Consider the following 24,040-nt stretch of genomic DNA (forward strand, 5'->3'; position numbering starts at 1 on the left):
ACAATCATAAATATCTATGCCTCGAACATTGGCTCATCCATGCACATCAAACAAGTCCTTCTCCATTCCAGAAATCAAGTAGACCACAACACAATAATACTAGGTGATTTTAACACACCTCTCTCACCACTGGATAGATCTTCCAAACAAAAATTGAACAGAGAAACCATAGATCTCAATAACACAATCAACAATTTAGACTTAATGGACATATATAGAATATACCATCCAACAAAGAATGAATACACTTTCTTCTCAGCAGCACATGGATCCTTCTCTGAAATAGACCATATTTTATGCCACAAAGCTAATGTTAGCAAATAATAGAAGATAGAGATACTATCTTGTATTCTATCAGATCATAATGGATTGAAATTAGAAAGAAACAATAGAATAAAACACAGAAATGTCTCCAACACCTGGAGATTAAATAATACACTATTATATGATGAGTGGATATTAGAAGACATCAGGAGGGAAATAAAAAAATTCTTAGAAGTAAACAAGAACAAAGACACATCATAAAAAAATCTCTGGGACACTATGAAAGCAGTACATAGAGGAAGATATATTTCATGGAGGGCATTCAACAAAAGAAGAAAAAATCAACAAATAAATGACTTAATACTACAGCTCAAAGCCCTGGAAAAAGAAGAACAGAGCAACACCAAAAGTAGTAGAGGACAGGAAATAGTTAAAATGAGATCTGAAATCAACGAAATTGAAACAAAAGAAAGAATCAGAAAAATTAACAAAATGGAGAGTCGGTTCTTTGAAAACATAAACAAAATTGATAAACCTTTAGCCACACTAAGAAAGAGAAAGAGAGAAAAAAACCAAATCACTAAAATTCAGAATGAACAAGGAAATATCACAACAGACACGATTGAAATACAAAACATAATTAGAAGCTCTTTTGAAAACCTATATTCTAACAAATCAGAAGACCTTGAACACATCAACAAGTTTCTAGAGACATATGAATTACCTAATCTGAACCAGGAGGGCATACACAACTTAAATAAATCAATTTCAAGCAATGAAATAGAATAAGACATCAAAAGTCTACCAACAAAGAAAAGTCCTGGACCAGATGGGTTCTCAGGTGAGATCTACAAAACCATTAAAGAAGAGTTCATTCCAATACTCCTCAAAGTATTCCATGATATAGAAGAGAAGGGAACCCTCCCAAACTCATTCTATGAAGCCAAAATCACCCTGATACCTAAAGCAGACAGAGACACATTAAGGAAAGAAAATTTCAGGCCAATATCCTTAATGAACATTGACGCAAAAATTCTCAACAAAATTTTAGCAAATCGTATACAAAAATATATTAAAAAGATATTGCACCACAATCAACTGAGTTTTATCCCAGTTGGTACAACATCCGGAAATCAATAAATGTCATTCACCATATCAATAGATTTAAAGTTAAGAATCACATGATTATTTCAATAGATGCAGAAAAAGAATTTGATGACATACAGCATCCCCTCATGCTCAAAATACTAGAAAAAATAGGGATAGTGTGAATATTCCTTAACATTTTAAAGGCCATCTACACTAAACCCATGGCCAATATCATTCTAAATGGTGAAAAACTGAAAGCATTCCCCCTAAAATCTGGAACAAGGCAGGGAAGCCCTTTTTCACCACTTCTATTCAACATCATCCTTGAAACTCTAGCCAGAGCAATTAGATAAACCAAATAAATTAAAGGGATACAAATAGGAAAGGAAGAAATCAAACTATCTCTGTTCGCTGATGACATGATTATATATTTATAGGAACTGGGAAATTCCATCAGAAAACTTTTAGTACTCACAAGTGAATTCAGTAAAGTTGCAGGTTACAATATCAATGCTCATAAATCCAATGCATTTTTATACGTAAGTGATGAATCTTCAGAAAGAGAAGTTAGGAAATTTACCCCATTCACAATTGCCTCGAAAAAAATAAAACACTTGGGTATCAATCTCACAAAAGAGGTGAAAGACCTCTACAATGAGAACTACAGAACACTAAAGGAAGAAATTGAAGAAAACCTTAGAAGATGGAAAGATTTCCCATGTTCTCAGATAGGCAGAATTAATTTTGTCAAAATGACCATACTACCAAAAGTACTATACAGATTCAATGCAATTCCAATTAAAATCCCAATGACATAACTTACAGAAGTAGAGCAAGCAAACATGAAATTCATCTGGAAGAATAAGAAACCCAGAATAGCTAAAGCAATCCTTAGCAGGAAGAGCGAAGCAGGGGGTATCACAATACCAGATCTTCAACTATACTACAAAGCAATAGTAACAAAAACAGAATGGTATTGGCACCAAAATGGAAAGATAGATCAATGGTACAGAATAGAGGACATGGACACAAACCCAAATAAATACATTTTTCTCATACTAGACAAAAGTGCCAAAAATATGCAATGGAGAAAAGATAGCCTCTTCAACAAATGGTGCTGGGAAAACTGGAAATCCATATGTAGCAGAATGAAACTAAACCCCCATATCTCTACCTGAACAACCTGAACTCAAAATGGATCAAGGACCTTGGAATCATTCCAGAGACCCTTCATCTTATAGAAGAAAAATTAGGTCAAAATCTTCAATATGTTGGCTTAGGAGCAGACTTCCTGAATAGGACTCCCATAGCACAAGAAATAAAAGCAAGAATCAATGACTGGGATAGATTCAAACTAAAAAGCTTTCTCTCAGCAAGGGAAACTATCAGAGATGTGAAAAGGGAGCCTACAGAGTGGAAGAAAATCTTTGCCACTCATACTTCAGATAGAGCGCTAATTTCCAGAATATATAAAGAACTCAGAAAACTCTACACCAAGAATACAAATAATCCAATCAACAAATGGGCTAAGGAAATGAAGAGACACTTCACTGAAGAAGATCTACAAGCAACAGACATATGAAAAAATGTTCAACATCTCTAGTAATAAGAGAAATGCAAATCAAAACTACCCTAAGATTCCATCTCACTCCTATTAGAATGGCGGTTATCAAGAACACAAGCAACAATAGTTGGCAAGGATGTGGAGCAAAAGGTACACTCATACATTGCTGGTGGGGTTGCAAATTAGTGTAGCCACTCTGGAAAGTGGTGTGGAAATTCCTCAGAAATTTTGCAATGGAACCACCATTTGACCCAGCTATCCCACTCCTTGGCCTATACCCAAAGGACTTAAAATCAGCATACTACAGAGATACAGCCACATCAATGTTCATAGCTGCTCAATTCACAATAGCCAGATTGTGGAACCTGCATGGGCACCTGGCTCTCCTTATAGTGCTTGACAGAGTTCCACTGAAGGATGATTGCAAAGACTCATCCTAAAAGGATTGCATGCCAGATGTATGCCTCCCTAGCTCAGATGTTATTCTGTGGAGTATTCCTAATAATCTATTACTCACTTCAGTCTGGGGATCTTGCTAGAGGTGATGGGAATAATTCTACAAATTTCCAGAAATACATCATGGAGACAAAACACACGTTGAAACCCTGTGATGATTAACCTCACAACAGCAGAATGTTTTTATTATGTTAAAAACCAAACACTGCGTTTACTGGCACAGCTGGAACCTGTTGGTGCACAGAAACTTATAGATAACAATGTTTCCCCAAGTTCTAAGCACAAAACACCTCCCACAGTAGCTACTGGATATGGACCAGCTTATTTTGTCAATGGCAAGCCCTGGTGATTAAGTAAGGATAATCTGTAAGGTTACTGTTTTCTCATAATCTTTCGGTAAAAACAATTCCTGCCTATGCTTTGGAAACATCTTTGATTTTATTAGTCACAAGCCTGTCATCAAAGCCTGAAGAAAAATGTATATAAACCCAGCCTTCCCCAGAATAAAGTGGGAATGATTGCACCAGAACTAGAGTCTGTGTCTTTCATTCTCCATCCATTGCCGATGCTGTCTCCCTGCGCCCCCTTACCAGTGTCGAACCCATGGACTCCTGCTAGGGCTGGACCCCGGCAGGAACCAACCTAGATGTTCTTCAATTGATGAACGGAAAAAGAAAATGTGGTATATATATGCAATGGAATATTACTCAGCTGTAAAGAATGATAAAATTATGGCATATGCAGGCAAATGGATGAAATTGGAGAATATCATGCTAAGCGAGATAAGCCAATCTCAAAAAACCAAAGGATGAATGATCTCACTGATAAGCGGATGATGACACATAATGAGGGGTAGGAGGGGGGCAAGAATGGATGAAGGAGGGACTGTATAGAGGGAAAAGATGGGTGGGAGGGGTGGGGGGAGGGAAAAATAATAGAATAAATCAAAAAACATTACCCTATATAAATTTATGATTACAAAAATGGTATGCCGTTACTCGTGTACAGAGAAACAACATGTATCCCATTTGTTTACAATAAAAATATAAATTTCCATATATTATGTATACGATTTTCTGAATCTGATTCAGTTCTTCATTTTGACCTCTATTTACATGTGTGATATGTATTTGTGATGACATCTAACTAATATTCAGTTACTTTGGAGCAGTAAACATGAATAATTTTCAAATTTATATTTTTTAATAACATTTGAATTTATATTTGAATATATGTCAGTCATACAAAATCACTAGTTCATGGTAAGGGCAAAAGAAAATAAGTTTGGGGAATATATTTTTCATAGTTTATCATTTCTTTTGCTAAGTGCCTCCTTTTTGAGGATCTTTGTTTAAAAAATATTCATCACGTCAATGTTTCCAAATTTATAAGGGTGTGGAATACTCCTGATGAAGAAAATTATCGTTCTTTCCTCTTATTAATAACTGATAAAAGTTAAGTGATGAATCATTAGCTAATAATGATGTATTCTGCAACTAAAACAATCAATAAAATACAGAAAAACATTCAATAACTTTTTGACTATATGGTTTGGATCTAGGAATTTCCCCCCAAAACTCAATTATAGGCAATGGAGTAATATGCAGGTGTGAAAAGCCTTTTCCATCTTTATTTCTGAGTCTTGGTTTCCTCATTTGTAAAATGAGGAAATGTTCTTCTATAGGATAGTTGTGAAATTCAAGGTTAACCTACATATGGCTCTTAATATTGTGCCGGCTTGAAACTGCAGTGACACACCTCTGTGATCTGAGATACCTTGAAGGCTGCAGTGGATGGGTCCATTCAAAGGATTAATAATGTGAATGACAGCTGGGTGCCAACTGTGGGTGGTGGGACGTGGTTGAAGGAAACAAATTACCAAGTGTGTGGTCTTGGACTCTAATTTCCTGGCTGCCATAAGCTAAGGTGCTCACCTTTAACAGACCCTTCTGCCATGATTTTCAGCCTCTTAACAACTGGCGTCAGATAACCGGAGCCCGCCCCACCGTCGGGAGGTGGCGCAGAGAGAGCGAACTGCTTGCAGGTGGAGGTTGGAGATACAGTGACGCTGCTGGCCAGTCTGCAGCCCTGAGCTGAAGGCGGTACCTGAACTGTTGGAACCTGCAGATTTTAGACGCTCGGGAATTTCCCAGGTCAGTCATCCGCTGCTGCCTTGGGAGCATGCAAGATGTGGGAGCTCTGCAGCGGAAGCGACTGTGGCAGCGCCAGACTGGAATGTGCAGCAGCCCCTCCCGCCTGTCCTCACCTGCCAGACTGCCCCGGAAGAATGTCATTCAAGTCCAAAGGGAGCCCCTCAACAGTCTCTCCATTCACGGATCCCTGGCAGCCTCCAAACCCAAGATGAAGGTGATGATCAAGATCATCGTGGAGGATCTGGAATGGATCCCTCCATAGAGGACCTGAAATATGCCGCCAAAGAATTTAAGAAGGTGAGGGGCAGAGCGATGAGGAGATGGGAAGAGGGGTGAGGAGTGAGCCCTGTGCCCTTGGCCCCCTTTATGTTACAGGTTCATTTTTGGTTGGGACCTCGAGATTTTCCAACTCCTGGGAAACTGCAGAAAGAGGCCTGCAAATGGACTTTCTTTGTTCAGGTGACTCCTGAGAAGAGTTGATGCACTTTTTTTTTCATTCAGAAAGGATGTCAACAAGTGTTTTATGGATGGTCCTGGGGTGGTGGGAGGGAGAATGCTAGTGTGCCTCTGTATCTGAGTGTGTAAGGTGTGGGAGGAAGGGTTTCACTGGGGTGGAGGGTGTTGGCAGAGGAAGATATGGGGAAACCAGCAGGCACATGCAAGCTTCCCCTCTCCTGCCCTGTTACTCCAGCCACACCCCTCCTTGGCCCCCTGACCAAACCCCAAGAATCCTTTGGCAAGGCTGCTCCTTGCATGGCAGCATCCCCAAACCGGGGCTGAAGGAGGGCTGTGTTCTGGATCCTTTGCCAGGCCAGGTAGGACAGTGTAGGAGCCTCAGATCTAGCTCTCTTCCCAGGCCAGGAGTCCCACTTGGAAGAGAACCCACCTCAGCTGCTGGCAGATCCATCTCTGGGGATATGGAGGGGACTGGGACTTTTTCATTTTCACATTCCTGAAGCAGAACTTGCTCTTCTCAGTCTGTCCCTCCAATTAACTCTGGGACTTGGAGCCACCCTATCTGTCTTTCCTTCCCTCCTTCCTTTTATTCTTTCAGCACAAAGCTCTGAACCTGGGGAGGTGGGCAGGCAGGCCTGGGGCATATGTCTGAGCCCTCTGGAGTCTTGCCACCTCCTAGGTCTATGGAACAGGGACTGTTTTCCTTGCTGTTCCTGTTTGTGATGCCTGTTTTAGACTTTTGCCTTCCTCCTTCCCTCCCTTTTTCACTCTTGCTCCATACACCATGTTGTCTCTAATAAATTGTGTGCTCACAGGAAAAGAAATTTTTAAAACAAGAGAGAAAAATGAAGTGAAAAGCAAAAATGAACACAGATCACCTTTGCATGGTTATCCTCTTGGAATTTTCCTTGTTTTAATAGCACACACACTTTCTTAAAGTGTTGTGTGTATTCAAATGGATCATCCTGGGCATACTGTGCAGAAATTTGCTTTTCCCCATTAAATCACTTAGATGTTTTACTCTGTCAGCACTATGTAATTAACATTCTTTCTAACTGAAGTACAGTGTTCCATTTAAGAGACCTATAATATAATCAAATTTCCTTTGACCAGCTGTTGTTTATCCATCTTATATGAGACTAGGCTGGGTATATGTTTTAGGGAGAGACTGTTGAAGGTTTTACTTCCTGACCTTTTATATCAAGGGCTCCCCATGTGAAGTAGAGTAGTTTGGCAGGTGGGTACAGAGGTGGCCGAGGGGCTGGGCAGGGGTCATGGTATCTGTACTGTGTTCTGGTGATTCCATGACTTCATGCAGCATGCTAGAGAAGCCAGGAAGGGAACCTCAGAAAATGCACAGATAGTGTCTCCACACACCTCCCAAAGCTCTGGATTTACATGCTTGTCTTTTTCACCTGGTGAGAAGGGTTTGTGATGACTTAGAAAACAGCATTGTGAAAGCATTTCTCTCTGGTAGGCTTGTATTTGTATGTTAATGACCTTTGTATTAACTCCATCCCATCTTCAGGTACATAGTGGACTTCTTCCTGACTGTCACTCAGCAGGAATTCTGCCATGTCTATCTGTTTTTCTCACTTAAACCTTTAAACAGGTAGGGTTCTGGTAAAAAGCGAGAGTCTGATCAGTGATGAGAGGAATTTCTTTTTCGAATTGCTCCCATGCTAGTTTTGGTCAACAAAAGAATTGAAGTTTTAACACTTATGTACACTGTGTTTTACCTGATTTCATCTGTAGACTAAGGGCATAGGGAAACCTCAAATTTTCTTGTCCATTCTTCTGCCTTGATAGAGCAAATGCAGCTCAGCCAGTTGGCTTGCTGACAACAATAACCATGAAGACTTTCATGGAGAAGTCACCAGCTTCAGGTGCCTCTGAAGCATAGTTCACATACTGAGCCTTTAGTCAGGAGCCTCTTCCAGCTGGTTAGTCACCAGCTTTGTAATTGGAGCTCTATTCTTTTTCTTTCTTCTTCTCTTCCAGGTGATAGAAGAACCCACTGGGACCACCAACAGCTACCATGACAATGAGATGATGATTCTAATGTCCACCTTGGAATACAGAATCTGCATGCTCACCTCTCCTGCCTGTCCTGGTGCTGCTGGTCTTCATCAGGGTCTTCTGCATCCTCTCCTTCTCCTCTTGTTGGTCAGCATCACTATGCTGGTCAGCCTGGATCACTGGGCTGTGCTAATGTCATCAAATGGATCATAACACACAGCTAAGAACACAATGATAGCTGTTCTCATAACAAACCTGATAACCGGTTGTGGTTCAAGACAGTGATTTGGCAAACATCCTCTCCTCATGGTTTTGAGATTTTATTCTCAGTCATCATCAACTAACTCTTTGAGAGTTGAACTTCATGGAGAAAGTTACCTGGTCTGAGTAACCTCCAAAGAGTTGGGCCTTGAAGAGAAGACAAAAGGGGAAACATCTAGAATATACCTTTATCACCCAGTCATCAAAGAAATCAAACGATATGTGTAGAATATTCCTTGGTCATAAAGCAGCCAGGAACTGCCCTCTAAAAAGAGAAGAGAGCATTCTAATTTGTAGTGAATGACATGAGAGAGGAAGAGAGAAATTTCAAGAAAAGTGAAAGAAGAGACAAAGGAATGTTTGTCTGTATAGTTCCTGAGGACTTCCTGAGGCCCAGGTTGTCTGAGAGTGAAGAGAATCTTCAAATGATCCGGGTCTTGTTACTCTGGCTTTCAGCCCAGATCACGTACACCAAGGCACTGTGTGTCTGTCAGATAGCGGTTGGTTTAGAAAAACTTTCACTGACCTCTTCATATGGGAATTACGTAAATGATGTTACAAATTTTCTTATATTTCTTTTTCATGCCAATAAAGTGAAAGTGTATCTCACAGAAACAGGGAAACATTGAAAAATATTTAAATACTTGAAAACTGATTGTGTAGGGATGAAGATAAAGTAATATAGAATGTATATGGTCATGAGTGGAAAGTAATTGTTCTGTTGTAGACTATGCAGATGCAAATGTGGGGTTCATGTGTGAAATGGAAAGAATAAAAGAACACACACACACACAAAACAAAACACTATATAACCATGATGGCTGAGTTGAGGAGATTAGTTTTGGCTCTTCATAGGAAAAGAGACAGTGTTAATGGATATGGAAAATCAAAAATCCCCAAGAAAATGAGACCTGAGAAAAAGGGAGTAAAAATGACAGCTATGCACTGACAACCTTCACCTCCCATGACAAACGTTTTCCAGGTGCCAACCAGTGGCAGACAGGGAGGAGATGCTTTATCCTCCTTAGAGGAAGCAGTCTCTAGGAGACATTCATCTCCTCCAAATTAAGGCTTCTTCAGACACTTCACACAGACCTTGACCAAAAAACTCAAATTCCTGAGTGCCTAAAGATACTGATACCTTCTCCAGACCACCACTCAAAATAACCCATTTAAACCCAGTCCTTTACTCTGTTCTGTGGCTCATTTTCCATCAGGAGTGTGGGTCCACGGATCCAATTTTATCATCCTGAATAAAGAGCTGAGATGGTATGTGCAGTTTGCATCTTGCCTGGCCTTTTTGTGCTAACAGTTGTGATCAGCATAGAGATAAAGAGTTAATAAATCACTTCTAAAAATCTCTATTGTTCAATGGTGAGTGTGGAAGAGTTGAGGCCAACCCTGACATTTCAAATAGTTCCTCATTTCTGAGGCTCATCCAATATTTCCACCACTGTTTGATCTTGTGTGTTATGATGGTTCCTTGACAAGTATCCTGGAGGGTGATGTTGTCTTCATTTACCTTCTGTAAAGTAAAAATATATTCAAAATAATACTGAGAATAAGCTAGACATGCCAAGCACACACACCTATTCATATCTATTTGTGTTTATATATGAAACATCAAACATGTAAATAGGTCAGGGGGTGAAATTTATTCACATCAAATGCAATTGAACATGTACCATATTCCAGGCAGATTATTTGCCTTTAAAAAACACACTTGGAAGATGACAGAAAGGAGCTAGGCAGAGATTCTGATCCCCTCAAAAGACAGAAAGAAGACACTGAAGAAACAATAGATCTGAGTTGGGTAACAAAATAAGTATATAAAGACCCAATGTGGCAAAGTCCGAGAGCTGGAGAGACTTGGAGATTGGTTATCAGAGGAGAAAATACGGGCTGAGTTCCTGAACCCTGAATCAAAACCAGGGTGGGGAAGAGCAATGAGATTACAGAGAGAGAGGGAGCAGTAAAGCACATAAACTCAACCCCTGAACAACACTTGTGAAAAAAAAAAAAGGAGAAAAAAAAAAGATGTCCTGAACCACAGTGTCCCTGAAGCAGATCAAGCAGTATAAAAACAAATTTTGAGCACAAAGCCTAGCAGGACACTGCAGGGGAGCCTGCAGTTGACCAGTAACCTCCATAAATCAACAATGCATCTCCCCACCTCCAGTCAGAGCACTCCTGCAGTGGGTTCTCATGGAATACACCTAGAGAGAGGGAAGATGGCAAAGTAGAGGACACCTGCAGTCCAAGTCACTGAGAGAAAAGCAAAATGAGTACAAGCTTCTCAGTGAGGCAGGTGAAAGAGGAATTTCAGGAAGAGTGAATACTGGATTCTCAAAGTGGTTTAGGGAATCAGAAATTTGCATGCAATAACTGGGTATGTTGTCATACACCTGTAGTCCCTGAGGTTTGGGAGGCTGGGGCAGGAGAATTGCAGGTTTGAAGCCAGACTCAGCAACCTGGTGAAGCTGTAAGCAACCTCAAATATAAAATAGGCAGGGCTGGGAATGTGGTTTAGTGGTTAAGTGCCCTTGAGTTCAGTTTGTGGGACCAAAAACAAATGAACAAAAAATATGGTACAATAAGCAAACAAAAACCAATACATAATCATATGGAGATACCTGAGATCAAATATGTTGCCTAAATATAAGTGATACAGATGGGCACTGTGTGCTGGTGCTTGTAAACCAGGCTCTGTGTTTCAACTGGCCAGGAGGAGCTGAGGCAGGAGCCATCTTGTGGCAATCTTGCTACAAGAGTGGCCCAGGAGATAGGAGATCAGAGCAAACTCTGTAAGGATATCCCAGCAGGTGCCAATCTGGTGGCCCACAGTGTACCTGGCAGAACATGAGTGAAAAAGGTGCAGAGAAGACAACACCTAGGGGGATTCAAGGCAGAAGGGCAAAGGGGAGCCCAACTCGCCTACCCTTTGGGTGTGGTGCCTTTTGAGACCAGTTGAAGTGAACTGGGTATCTGAGCAATGGAGGTGAATTCACTCAGGGACTAAGCCTGGGAAGGCTGTGCTCTGGGCAGCACTGAGTGGAGAATTGGCGCCCATTCCCCATGACTGGGTTTCTTCCCAAACTCCTGAGAACCAGACCCACATCAGAGATCAGCTAGTGTTGAGCCATAGGGGCAGGTGGATCTAACATCTTCAAAGCAGACATCACCCAACAAAGCCTGATTAGACCTGAGGCCTGATTAGACCTCAGCACCGCCTGCTGGAGCTCCCATCTCACAACACTGCAGGAACAGGACCCTGAGAGTGCACCAGCTGGTATGAATGGATAAAATGCCAATGGACAGTGCCTCCCAACTCATCCCACCCCATACTGATGAGAAGGGAAGCTGATCCTAGCATCAAGCAGCTTCTGTATTAGGCTTCTGAAACTGGCAGCTCAGAGAGCAGCACACACACAGGAGGGGCTAACAACCCCACCCCTTGCTCTGTCAGTGGGTAACTCAGGAAGAATTGGAAAGGAAGATTGATGGACATAGACATGACCACCAATTTTGACCATCTCAGTGGAGATGTTTCCTTTATTCTTTATATTTTGTTATTTGTGTGTGTGTGTGTGTGTGTGTGTTTGTGAATTTCTGTGCTGATTTGTTCAATACAAAATAGTTATTTTTTCCTTTGTCATTCGAGGGTTTGGTTTTTTGGATTATAAGATTGGGTTTGATTTTGTATTACTTTCATTAGTTTTTTTCTCTTGATTTTCTATCTTACCTTCTCCATCTAATGACTAAATTCTATTTCTTTCCCGAGTGTTTGCACCTATTTTCATTCCCACAAACAACATAAGAGCATACGTTATTTCCCACATCCTTGTCAACACTTATTGTTACTTGTGTTCTTGATTATTGCCATTCTGACTGGAGTAAGATGGAATTTCAATGTAGTTTTAATTTGCATTCTCTAGTTGCTAGAGATGCTGAACAATGATTCCTGTATTTGTTGACCAGGTTTATTTCTTCTTTTGAGAAGTGTCTGCTTAGTTCCTCTGTGTGCTGGCCCTTTCACTCATTACATACAAAAGATTCATACATGCTGCGTGTGACTTTAATTTGTTTATTCTCATTACTTTATATGCTATGTGAATAAAAAAATACCACCTTGATTACACATGAATATGATTTAAAAACTCATGTTTCTTGCTGATACACATTGATTCTCATATCTTCATATTCTCTCCTTTTTATTCTTTGATTTCACAAGTAAACTGATTACTCAAATCTCAGATAATATTTCATTGATTACAATGAACAGATAAACTCCATAAAAATGAACAACACACACAGGCACAAACACACCAACAACACACCCGGAAACACTCAAGTCCTTCATCACAGGACAAGAAAAGAATGCACATAAATACCTGTCAAACAGAGACACAAACTATGTTCATGCTCCCCCAACCTGTCCTCCTCCCATATTCCATTTGTAAACCCCTAATCCACCACATATCCAACCAGGATCCAATTATTAACCAACTGCTATGAACTTATGCCAAGCTCACTTATTCACCACCAACCACTTGTCTGCAGTGTGTGCATAACATCCATGCAGAAGCACTCATGAGATATCTTCATAATCCTGGGCAGTTAAATACTGGCTGGGGTGCTTGCTCAACATTGTAGGCAGGGACAGTGACAAAAGATCATAAATTTTTAATGTCGTCAAAAACCAAATTTTACTAAATGCTCGATTTGAGGTTGTGAATCTGTAGTATGTGAGACAGAGAGAATGAAAGTGTTGAAAGGCAGGGGACGTGAAGAAAATAATATTTTCAGAAATTAGTAATATCCTGGTAAATTTATTTCATTTTGTGAATTAATGGGAACACTCTATAACTCTTGTATGATTGGTTTCTGGGCCCTAAATGTGCACTACATGGGAATTCAGAGATAAAAATATTCTTTCAATTACAATTTAATAATGTTTGTGAATGCAAAGATATGGCTTTTCCCATTGGAAATATAGATGCCAGAAATCAGATAACTAGAAATTTTTATGACATTTTAAATCTTGCATACACTTGCATTAATTCGAAAGGACAGAAAACATGCAAGAAAAAAAATACACAGCCACTCTGAAACTACACTTAAGTAGGGAATCTTCCAAGACAGACTCTGTGTGTGAGGAGTAGAGAAGGCCAGTTGAGGACACTGTGTAGGGGCAGAGGACACTGTGTGATCTGAGAAAGGTGTCACAACTGAGCACTAAGTACTCTCATTATGGTAAAGATGCACACACTCATCCAACTTCACACACAGATACACACTTATCTTGAGACAGCACCAGACATAGAACATACATAAAATTCCACAAGACATACAATAACCTCATAATCCACACATTTATGCCAGGTTCACAGCAGCACACACAAAATTCTCAGTATGACAGATACACTTACCAACATTCCACATGCTCATACGCAGGGGCATTCTCATGGATATCCTGATTCCCTGCATTTGAATTTTTCTTTCCCAGAAATCAACTAATCACATCAACATTTTCCTTGACCTGGTCTCTCTGAAATGATTCTAGTACAGAATTTGGCAGAATCTGAGTTTTTATCCCCCTTTCCACATATCTGATTTTCAAGAGGCTCGGTCAATAAGCCCTTTCCACCCTCAGGGCAAGAGATTTAGGAGAGTTATGAACACATAGTACATGCATGTCCAAATGAAGAAGGGAACTTCTGTCTTGTGAGAGACAGAAGGAGAGAAGAACTCCAAAAAGAAGGCAAGAATTCAAACCATTTCTTTTCCTGAGAGGTGACCCTGTCCCAGGTGTCCAAAAAGCACACTAATGAGCAGTGATGTCAGCTTGGACAGTGTAGCACAAGAGGGGAGGAAGGATGTCCACAGACCTGCAGAGCTGCCTCCTCTGACAGAGAGTCCAGGATCAGACCCCTGGGTGTCCTGTGTGCCTGCAGAGTGCCTACAGGTGTCTAGGTTGCTGCTGGGTCTTCCCCAACTTGGAGGCCCTTCAGCATCATGCACAGCATGGAGTTACCCAGGGTTTAACTGCCAGGCTTTCCATCTCTCTTTTGCCAGATGAAGGAGGCAAAGGAAGAAGAAAGGGAAGTAGAGGAGGAGGAAGTAGTGGTAAACAGTCACATTTAAATATGAATTCTGGAGGAAATAAGTAAAAACCACTGGAGATGAGGACAGTCATGTGGAGAAGTGACCAGAATAGGTAGAGAGACCTTAGAACTCTGGGGAATGTGCTTCTCATTCCTAGAGCTGTGAGCAGATAGAAGACTGATGACAACTCAGCAGGAGTTTAGGGGAAGAGAGTGCTGATGGCAGAGGACTTAGAGGGACATTCCAGTCTCCATATATTACATATTTTGGGCTCCAACACCTGGCTCTTCATGTTATCTTCCAGGTCAGGTTGCCTTTATTTTATTCAATCTATTTAATTGTATGAACTTCCAAGGATAATTTCTAAATTTTGTTTCACAACTCACTGTCTCCAGTGAGAGAAACAAAAATAATAACATCACAATTTAAAACATTACAATTTAGTGTTCTATACTTATATATGCTATGTATCACTTTTCACTTTATCTTCTCCTGTATGAGTATATAACTGTGAATTGTCACTAATAACACTTCTTAAATTTTCATTTTCTTATTTTTGTCCCTCTGAGTGGAGATGACAAAACTGATTACAAAAGTGAATATTTGTCTTTGGAATTAAACACAAATAAATTGAATGGAGTGGAACTTCATGCTGAAACACTAAAGGACACTTTAAACTCAGTGGATACAATGTGTTCTTGAGGGATTAGGGACATGCATCGAGTATGATTGGAGGTGAAAACAAAATGACAACTTTAATACAACAATCCTGTGGACTTAAATCCTTTATTGCCATTAAGCATCTGTGCACCCTTTCTAAATACGTTCTTTTATCTTTGAAGTGGAGACAATGTGCCAAAATGACTTTCGACCTCTAGAACATATTTATTTCATGAATTTCTGGTAATTGTCTGTGGAAGCAGAGGAATTCAGTATGATTATATCAACTTTTCCCCTTAGATCTAGACCTAATCAGAGTCATTAAGACTTTAGGTGAAATTATAATTTTTCTGCCCTTTTTCAAAATCATAAATCATTTAGTTATCAGCACCTTAGTGTTCCACTCCAGCCTGATCATGGAGCCACTTGTGGTTATCTCATGGAATTATATATCTTCTTGCAATCTGATACTGGTCCCTTCCCAGTGCTCCTTTCCAGGAAGTATTTTTCTCAGTTTGGCCTGTATCCTTGGAAATGAGTTCTAAAGCAATCACCCACCATCATTTGTTTATACATTGTTTTGAAGTAGAAGCTAAAAATTCCACCTCTTCAAAAACAGAAGTCATGTTACTGATTTCATCCTTGTAAATGTCCCTGTTTAAAATGAATCCATGGAGGTGTAGCTTGTGTGTGTTTTAGGTTATGACATGTTCCTAATTGTTCTCCAGTACAACTATATAAAGTCAAGCATTCAGTTCATTAAGAGTCCACATTCTCTTCTATCTAGATGATAATTTGGTATAGTTTAATCCTCTAATTTTTAATAATTTGATACATGCAACATACTATGCATTTTTATTTATTTCTTTATTTAGTATTATTTTTATTAATTTTTATTTTTCCACATTTTAATTTGTTCATTATATTTGTACACAATGGTGGTGTCTGTCATTACATATTCATGTATATATACAAAATATAGCAATACATTTCAACAATGATCATTCCCCAATATTTCCCCTTTCCCTCCCATCCTCCCTCCCTCTGGTTCCTTTCATCTACTTAGGTTCCTTTGATTTTCATGTGACCTCCCCCTACACTTTTCATTTTCTTTTCCACTCTACCTTCCACAAAAGAGAAAAAAAGCTCCAACACTTGACCTTCTGTAATTGACTTCTTTTGGTTAATATAATGGTCTCATGTTCCATCAATTTTCCTGCAAATGACAGTATTTCATTTTTCTTCACATCTGAATAAAACTCCATTGTGTATATGTACCATATTTTAAAAAATCCATTCATAAGCTGATAGAAACATAGGCTGCTTTCATACTTTGGGATATCATGAATTGTGCTGCTATAAACACAGGGATGCATGTTTACTTTTATTCTTTGATGACTTTAATTATTTAGATAAATACTGAGGGGTGGTATAGCTATCCCTCATGGTGGTTCCAGGTAGAGTCTTTTGTGGAACTTCCATACTTATTCCTATAGTGGTTTATGATTTTACACCAAATTCCATGCCTAATTTACAATTCCACCCCAATATTGTAAAAGTGTTCCTTTTTCTCCACATCCTCACCTACATTTATTTTTTATTTTGAGACAGGGTCTCAGTAAATTGCTTATGGCTTTGCTAAGTTGCTGAAAATGGCTTTGGACTTCCAAACCTCTTGCTTCAGCCTCCTGAGCTGCTGTGATTACAGGTGTACTCCACACTTCCCAGTGTTGGTGTCAATTTTTTTTAGTTCTTTATGTATTCTGGATATTAATTCTGTCAGAAGAGTTTGCTAGCAAAAATTTTCCCTCATTCTGCACGTCCTTTTTTCACTCATTTAATTTCCTTTGCTGCATAGAACTTTTAAAATTTGATGTCTTTGCATTCACAAAATCTTGACATTATTTCCCAAGCTTTAGAAACTCAACTGAGAAAGCTTTAGCATTGTCAAGTTTACACTTTCTTCTATGATCAGCATAGGTTCCGTACTAAGTCTAGGTTTTGATTCATTTTGTGTTGATTTCTGTTCAGGGCGAGAGATAACAGCCCCATTGGTTTTAAAAAAGTTTTCTGTTTTCCAATGCTTGATTTTGGCACCCTGGTCACGGATCAGATGAGTGGGTTTGACTCTGTCTTCTATTCTGTACCATTGGTCAATGTAATAGTTTCTATGCCAGTATCATGCATTTTTTGTTACTATAGATCCGGACGAATATTTGAAGTCAGGTATTGGGATGCTTCTAGCATTACATTCTTGGTATTGCATTTCTTTGGCTATTTTGTGTATTTGGCATATACTTCCCAATGAACTTTAGAACTGGTTTTTCTAGTTATTGCATGAAGGTCACTGATATTTGGATGTGCATTGTATTGAATCTGTATAATGATTATGTTAGCAAAGTTAATTCTGCCTATCTATGAATACGCAAGTTGTTTCCCATTTCTTTTATCTTCTTCAAATTCGTTTTCAATGTTCCATAGTTTCAAAATCTGAAAATAAGTTGATTAATGTTCCTGTTATTCAGTGGTCATGTGTATAAGAGATCACCCAGAGTAATGGACCTAAGGATAAAAGAGATTGAGAGGGGCTGGTGCATAATGATTATTACAATTTAGAGTAAATGCATATTCAATGTAAAAAATGAGGTGCATTCTACATTGGGTGGGAGGTGAAATAAATCTGTTTCAGAGCTCAAACTATGTACAGGACCTACATGTGTCCAGAAGATGGACTGGGCCATGGGACAGACTCCAGGGGAGTGAAATACTCAAGCTTGACAACTACTGAATAACCGAGAAAGGCTAGGTGTGGTGAAGCCCAGGGTTAACTTTCTCCCTATCAATGTGAACATGAGGAGGAATAGAGGCAGAGGAGACAAGTCTGGCTGTGAAGATACAGGAGATTGTTGTCAACAGCAGAAGACATTCAATAACTGCTGTCGGTATGTGAATGGATGAGATCTTCTCAAGTCCACACCTACATTCCAGCCTGTCTCTCATCTAGGTTTCTACATAATGTTAACAGTACAAAAGAGATAAATCCTGTACTTTTCCTATGAGACAAGCATGGTTCTGAGCCTAAGCCTCTCTGGTTTTGCCATATTCTCACAACTGAGGAGACTGAGGAATGCAGTGTCCCTAGACACACAGAAGAACTTCCTTTGTATAATCTATTTCATCTCTCTAATACTGATGTCAAGTGCAATGTATGAAAGTTCAAGATAATGATAAAATTTGCACTGTATAAAAATTACCACCTGGGTGGGGCCACCTGTGAGCAGTGCCACGTGCAGTGTGTGCAGCTGCGAGCGCGCGGCTCCACGAGCCCTGGGCATCACATGAGCAGTGGCGCCGGGACCGACGGCAGCCCAAGACCCGCAGCCCTGCGGCCCCGCGCCCCTGCCCGACCCTAACCATGTCTGTCTGTTGTTGCTTCTTTTTCAGGGATTATGGCAGTTCCAGGAGGAAATAGGGTGCTGACACCAACACCGAGCCCATGATCCTGGAACAGTATGTGGTGGTGTCCAACTATAAGAAGCAGGAGAACTCAGAGCTGAGCCTCCAGGCTGGGGAGCTGGTGGATGTCATCCAGAAGAAAGAGAGCGGATGGTGGTTTGTGAGTACCTCTGAGGAGCAGGGCTGGGTCCCTGCCACCTACCTGGAGGCCCAGAATGGCACTTGAGATGACTCAGACATCAACACCTCCAAGACCGGGGAAGTGTCCAAGAGACGCAAGGCCCATCTGCGGCACCTGGATCGCCGGTGGACCCTGGGCGGGATGGTCAACAGGCAGCACAGCCGAGAGGAGAAGTATGTCACTGTTCAGCCTTATACCAGCCAAAGCAAGGACGAGATTGACTATGAGAAGGGTGTCACCGTGGAGGTGATCCGGAAGAATTTGGAGGGCTGGTGGTACATCAGATACCTGGGCAAAGAGGGCTGGGCACCGGCATCCTACCTAAAGAAGGCCAAGGATGACCTGCCAACCAGGAAAAAGAATCTGGCGGCCCCGGTGGAGATCATTGGGAACATCATGGAGATCAGCAACCTGCTAAACAAGTAGACGTCTGGGGACAAGGAGACTCCACCAGCTGAAAGCGAAGGCTCTGAGGCCCCCATTGCCAAAAAGGAGATCAGCCTGCCAATCCTGTGCAATGCTTCCAATGGCAGTGCCCTGGGCGTCCCCGAGAGGACCGTCTCCAAACTGGCCCAGGGCTCTCCAGCTGTGGCCAGGATCGCCCTTCAGAGGGCCCAGATTAGCTCCCCAAACCTAAGGACAAGACCTCCACCACGCCGAGAATCCAGCTTGAGAGTGTCCTGAGTGCTGTTCGGGGCTTGCCTGACCATCTGGCACTGTCAGGATGAGCAGCTGAAGACTTCTCCCCTTCTCCACTGCCCCTGTGCACTCCCGCCTCAGCCTCCTAGAGATGGTGGGCTCCCGTGCGCTGCCTCTCTGCCAGGGGTTCCAGCTGCCGAAGCCACCAGAGCCCCCTTCCGTCGAGGTGGAGTACTACACCATTGCTGAATTCCAGTCGTGCATCTCCGACGGGATCAGCTTCCGAGGTGGACAGAAAGCAGAGGTCATTGACAAGAACTTGGGCGGCTGGTGGCACGTGCAGATCGGTGAGAAGGAGGGCTGGGCCCCCGCGTCATACATCGATAAGCGCAAGAAGCCCAACCTGAGCCGCGGCACCAGCACACTGACGCCGCCCAAGGTCCCACCTCCGGCACCCCCCAGCAAGCCCAAGGAGACTGAGGTGGGTCCTGTGAGTGCCAGCGAGAGTCAGGACTCCCCGGTGAAGCTCAAGTACGAGGAACCTGAGTATGACATCCCCGCCTTTGGCTTTGACTCCGAGCCAGAGTTGAGCGAGGAGCCCTCAGAGGACAGAGGCTCGGGAGACCGAAAGACTGCCCAGCCCCGGAGGCCCTCGCCCGCCTCCTCCCTGCAGCGGGCCCGCTTCAAAGTGGGTGAGTCTTCAGAAGATGTGGCCCTGGAAGAGGAGACCGTCTATGAGAATGAGGGCTTCCGGCCTTATGCAGAGGACACCCTGTCGGCCAGAGGCTCCTCTGGGGACAGTGACTCCCCAGGGGGCTCCTCACTGTCCCTTGCCAGGAAGAACTCCCCCAAGTCAGGTTCCCCCAAGTCAGCCTCGCTCCTAAAGCTCAAGGCAGAGAAGAACGCCCAGGCAGAACTGGGGAAGAACTGCTCTTCGGCCTCCTTTTCTTCCTCCATCACCATCAACACCACCTGCTCCTCCTCTTCCTCCTCTTCTTCCTCCTCCCTGTCAAAGAACAGCGGCGACCTGAAACCCCGCTCTGCCTCGGCTGCAGGCATCCGTGGCACTCCCAAGGTCAGGGCCAAGAAGGACGCTGATGTGAGGGCTGGGCTGAACTCCTGTGCGCGGGCCAAGCCATCTGTCCGGCCTAAGCCCTTCCTGAACCGAGCAGAATCACAGAGTCAAGAGAAGATGGACATCAGCACTTTACAACGCCAAGTGAGACCCACCGGCCAGCTCCGGGGGGGCCTCAAGGGCTCTAGGAGTGAGGATTCAGAGCTGCCCCCGCACACAGCCTCCGAGGGGCCTCATGAGGGGGCCAGGAGAGGCTCAGCCGACATCATCACCCTCCCGGCCACCACTCTCCCATGCCCCCCCAAGAAGGAGTGGGAAGGGCCGGCCACCTCCTACGTGACATGTAGCGCCTACCAGAAGGTCCAGGACTTGGAGATCAGTTTCCCTGCAGGTGTGGAAGTGCAGGTGCTGGAGAAGCAGGAGAGTGGCTGGTGGTATGTGAGGTTTGGTGAGCTGGAGTGCTGGGCCCCTTCCCACTATCTGGTGCCCGATGAGAACCAGCAGCGCAATACCCCTGGCAAGGAGCAGGATGCACTCAAGAGCAGGCAGAACGAGGGCAAGTCAGACAGCCTGGAGAAGATTGAGAAGCGGGTGCAGGCACTCAACACCGTCAACCAGAGCAAGAGGGTCACGCCGCCCATCCCCTCCAAGCCCCCTGGGGGCTTTGGCAAGACGTCAGGCGCTGCAGCGGTGAAGACGAGAAACGGCGTGCGGCAGGTGGCGGTCAGGCCCCAGTCAGTGTTTGTGTCCCCACCACCCAAAGACAACAACCTGTCCTGCACCCTGCGGAGGAACGAGTCGCTCACGGCCACCGACGGCCTGCGAGGCGTCCGCCGGAACTCCTCCTTCAGCACAGCGCGATCAATGGCTGTGGAAGCCAAGGGCTGCCTGGCGGAGCGGGCTGCCAGCCAGGGCTCAGACTCGCCCCTGCTGTCCACCCAGCGCAATGGCATCCCTGTGTCCCCCGTGTGCCCCAAGCCCATCGAGAGGTCCCAGTTCATCCACAATAACCTCAAAGACGTGTACATCTCTATTGCAGACTACGAGGGGGACGAAGAGACCGCGGGCTTCCAGGAGGGGGTGTCCATGGAGGTACTGGAGAGGAACCCCAATGGCTGGTGGTACTGCCAGATCCTGGATGAGGTGAAGCCCTTCAAAGGCTGGGTGCCCTCCAACTACCTTGAGAAAAAGAACTAACCGAGGCTGTAGGGTCCCTCCAGCCTCAGTGTGCCACTGTAGCCGCCACTGGATGAGCAGTGACGTGCAGACTAAATGGGAAGGACAAAATGGGAGGGGTGGGGGAGGACAACATTAAACCCTGCAGGTGTGTGACCTTGAAGATGCCCTGCCTCCCAGCTGTCGCCTGGAAGGGAGGATCCATTGAGTAGGGAAGGCAATGGCCTGGAACCCAGAGATGAGAAAGCTGGGACCTGTCATGTGCACCTTGGTGACTTCGCTGATGGACTACATATCATTTGGGATAGGCCATGTGGGAAACCCCAATTGTGCCTTTGCTGCAGATCTGGAAAAGATGTGGTCATCGGGGGCCTCCAGCATCCTGCCCATTTGACTTCTTTTGGTGGCTACCATCTTGCCACCAGAGGTAGCCCTTGTATTGTCCTTGTCTGTGTTTGTGGATTGTGCTGTTCCCTGGGGATTGCCACCGCCCACCATGGCTGGGTGCCTATGAAGATCCCATGGCCCTGGAGCTTGGAATTGCCTCCCCTGAGCTCATACCTCTCCCTGGGCCAGGGCACTTTCAGGTGCCAGTAAGAACCACCTTATCTGTCATTGCCCTGGCCTTGAGAAGAGAGCCCGCCCTCCCTGGGGCTGCCCTGGAGGACACCATGCCAGAGTTTAGAGAGGGTGGGGGAAGCCATCGGGCTCCCCACTGTCAGCACAGACGACTTGGGGTACTTCTGGGCAAGCGGTTCCTTTGAATGTTTCAGGATAGGTTTGTTGATTTGGGGTTTATATGTCAGGCCTTCGATTTGGGTCTTATTTTAGGGGTTGTTTGGGCGCCCTTGGGGGTCAGCCTCACATGGGAAAAGAAGGGAGTAGAGGGTGGGCTTTTCTGTTGTACTCTGCAGAGGGGTGTTTTGTTTTGTATTTGGTTTCCCATTCTTCCCCCTCCATAAGCCAATTCGTTTCGTTTGGTTTCCACTGTGTGGACTTTGCCTGCGCGGCATTGCGGGAGGGATTTGGGGTTGGGTAAGCCCAGGCCCCAGTCTCGGCAAAACAGAGAAACTGTCCTTCTGGTTCCTGCCCAGCCCCGGTGGGGCAAAACACCCTCCCCAGGAGGGAGGAAGGTATTATTAGGAGCCAGACCTTTGGAGAGAAGGCAGCACCCAGGCCGCTGGGTGGCTGCCATTCTGTGTATGTTCTCCCACCGGGGCAGGGCCAAAGCTTTACAGAGAACTGTGGAGAAGCAGCCGTGGCCCCCACCCTGGGTGGAGGGGACCCCAGCTGGGCCCCCTGGGTCAGACTGGAGCAGACATCACCAGCCACTCCTCTGGCCTGCTGGCAATGCCGCGGTTGCCCAAAAAGAAGGAGGACCCCTGTGTCTGGAGCCAGTCTGGTCTTGCTTAGGGGTAGCGCCCCAGTGAAGAGAGAAGCAAGAGAGGGATGTTCCCTGCAGGTCTTCTGTCCGCTTTGGGTTGTTTTTCCGCTGTTGATATTTCAGAGGGACTGTCCAGAAAGAAGCCCAGCCAGCTTCTCCAAGGACTCACCCTGTGTTGGGAGTGGATTTCCGCACATGCCTTTGATTTCAGACAGATGAGGCTTCACAGCCACTGAATGAGCTGCCAGCATCACTGGACCAAGGGGCTGCTGTTTCCCAGAGGAGGGAAGCCCTGCCCTTACCTGCTCTCCAGCAGGCCTTCACCCTCTCATCCCTCCCTCCAGGATCCCAGAGGCCTTGCCCAGGTCCCGAGCCCTTGTCCCTCACCACACACTGATCCTGGCAGCTGTAGCTAACTGCTCGCAGTTCTTTGTCAAAGGGCCGTGGTGAGATTGTTTTGTTTCCTTTTGTTTATTTGTGAGTTTGTTTAAAATCAAAATTAGATATTTTCTTCTGCTGGACAGAAGTAGAGCAGGATGTTGAGTTAATCTGCTAGATTGCAGCACTAATGGTAGTGGATTAGTGTCTTCATATTAATATTATTTTTACTTATTTGAACAATAATGATAAAGAAGTGGTTCATTATTTCTTAATTAATGCACTTTAAGGTGGAATGGAAAGAAACCCAGAGAGCAAAGTGCATTACTTAAAGATGCAGTATATACTTTTCTCATTTTTAAACAGCACATATTTATTAAAAGAAAAAACAGTAATTTATGATTATTTAAAATAAAATTTAAAAGTAGAAAAAAAAATTACCACCTTAGGTGATGGGCTTTAGAATCTCTGCAGTACTGTGAAGACCTCAGGTTGGTGCTGATGTCATCAAAAGGTCATAATACAGTGCTGAGGCCTTGGTGATAACTGGTTTCATAGCAACCAAATGCTATACTGACCTCTGCTTAGGACAGCAAGATTATGAATGATAACCTCTCTTCATTTCATTTGTGTCTTTGAAGGTAAGATTTAATTCTTCATCATCACATACTACCTTTTTGAGAGTTGAGCTTCAGAGAGAAAATTACCTGATCTGAGAATCTCT

General features: G+C 43.5%; 1 pseudogene across 1 annotated transcript; it reads left to right on the forward strand.

Moving 5' to 3' along the window:
• The first annotated feature begins 18,442 nt into the window (after window positions 1-18,442).
• LOC306652253 (SH3 and PX domain-containing protein 2A-like) lies at window positions 18,443-23,695 on the forward strand (annotated as a pseudogene). The gene is made up of 2 exons: window positions 18,443-19,336; window positions 19,488-23,695. The product of its transcript is annotated as an SH3 and PX domain-containing protein 2A-like (transcript).
• The last annotated feature ends 345 nt before the right edge of the window (window positions 23,696-24,040 follow it).

This window comes from Sciurus vulgaris (assembly GCF_902686455.1).
Source record: "Sciurus vulgaris genome assembly, contig: HiC_scaffold_155_arrow_ctg1, whole genome shotgun sequence".
Classification (NCBI taxonomy): Eukaryota; Metazoa; Chordata; class Mammalia; order Rodentia; family Sciuridae; genus Sciurus; species Sciurus vulgaris.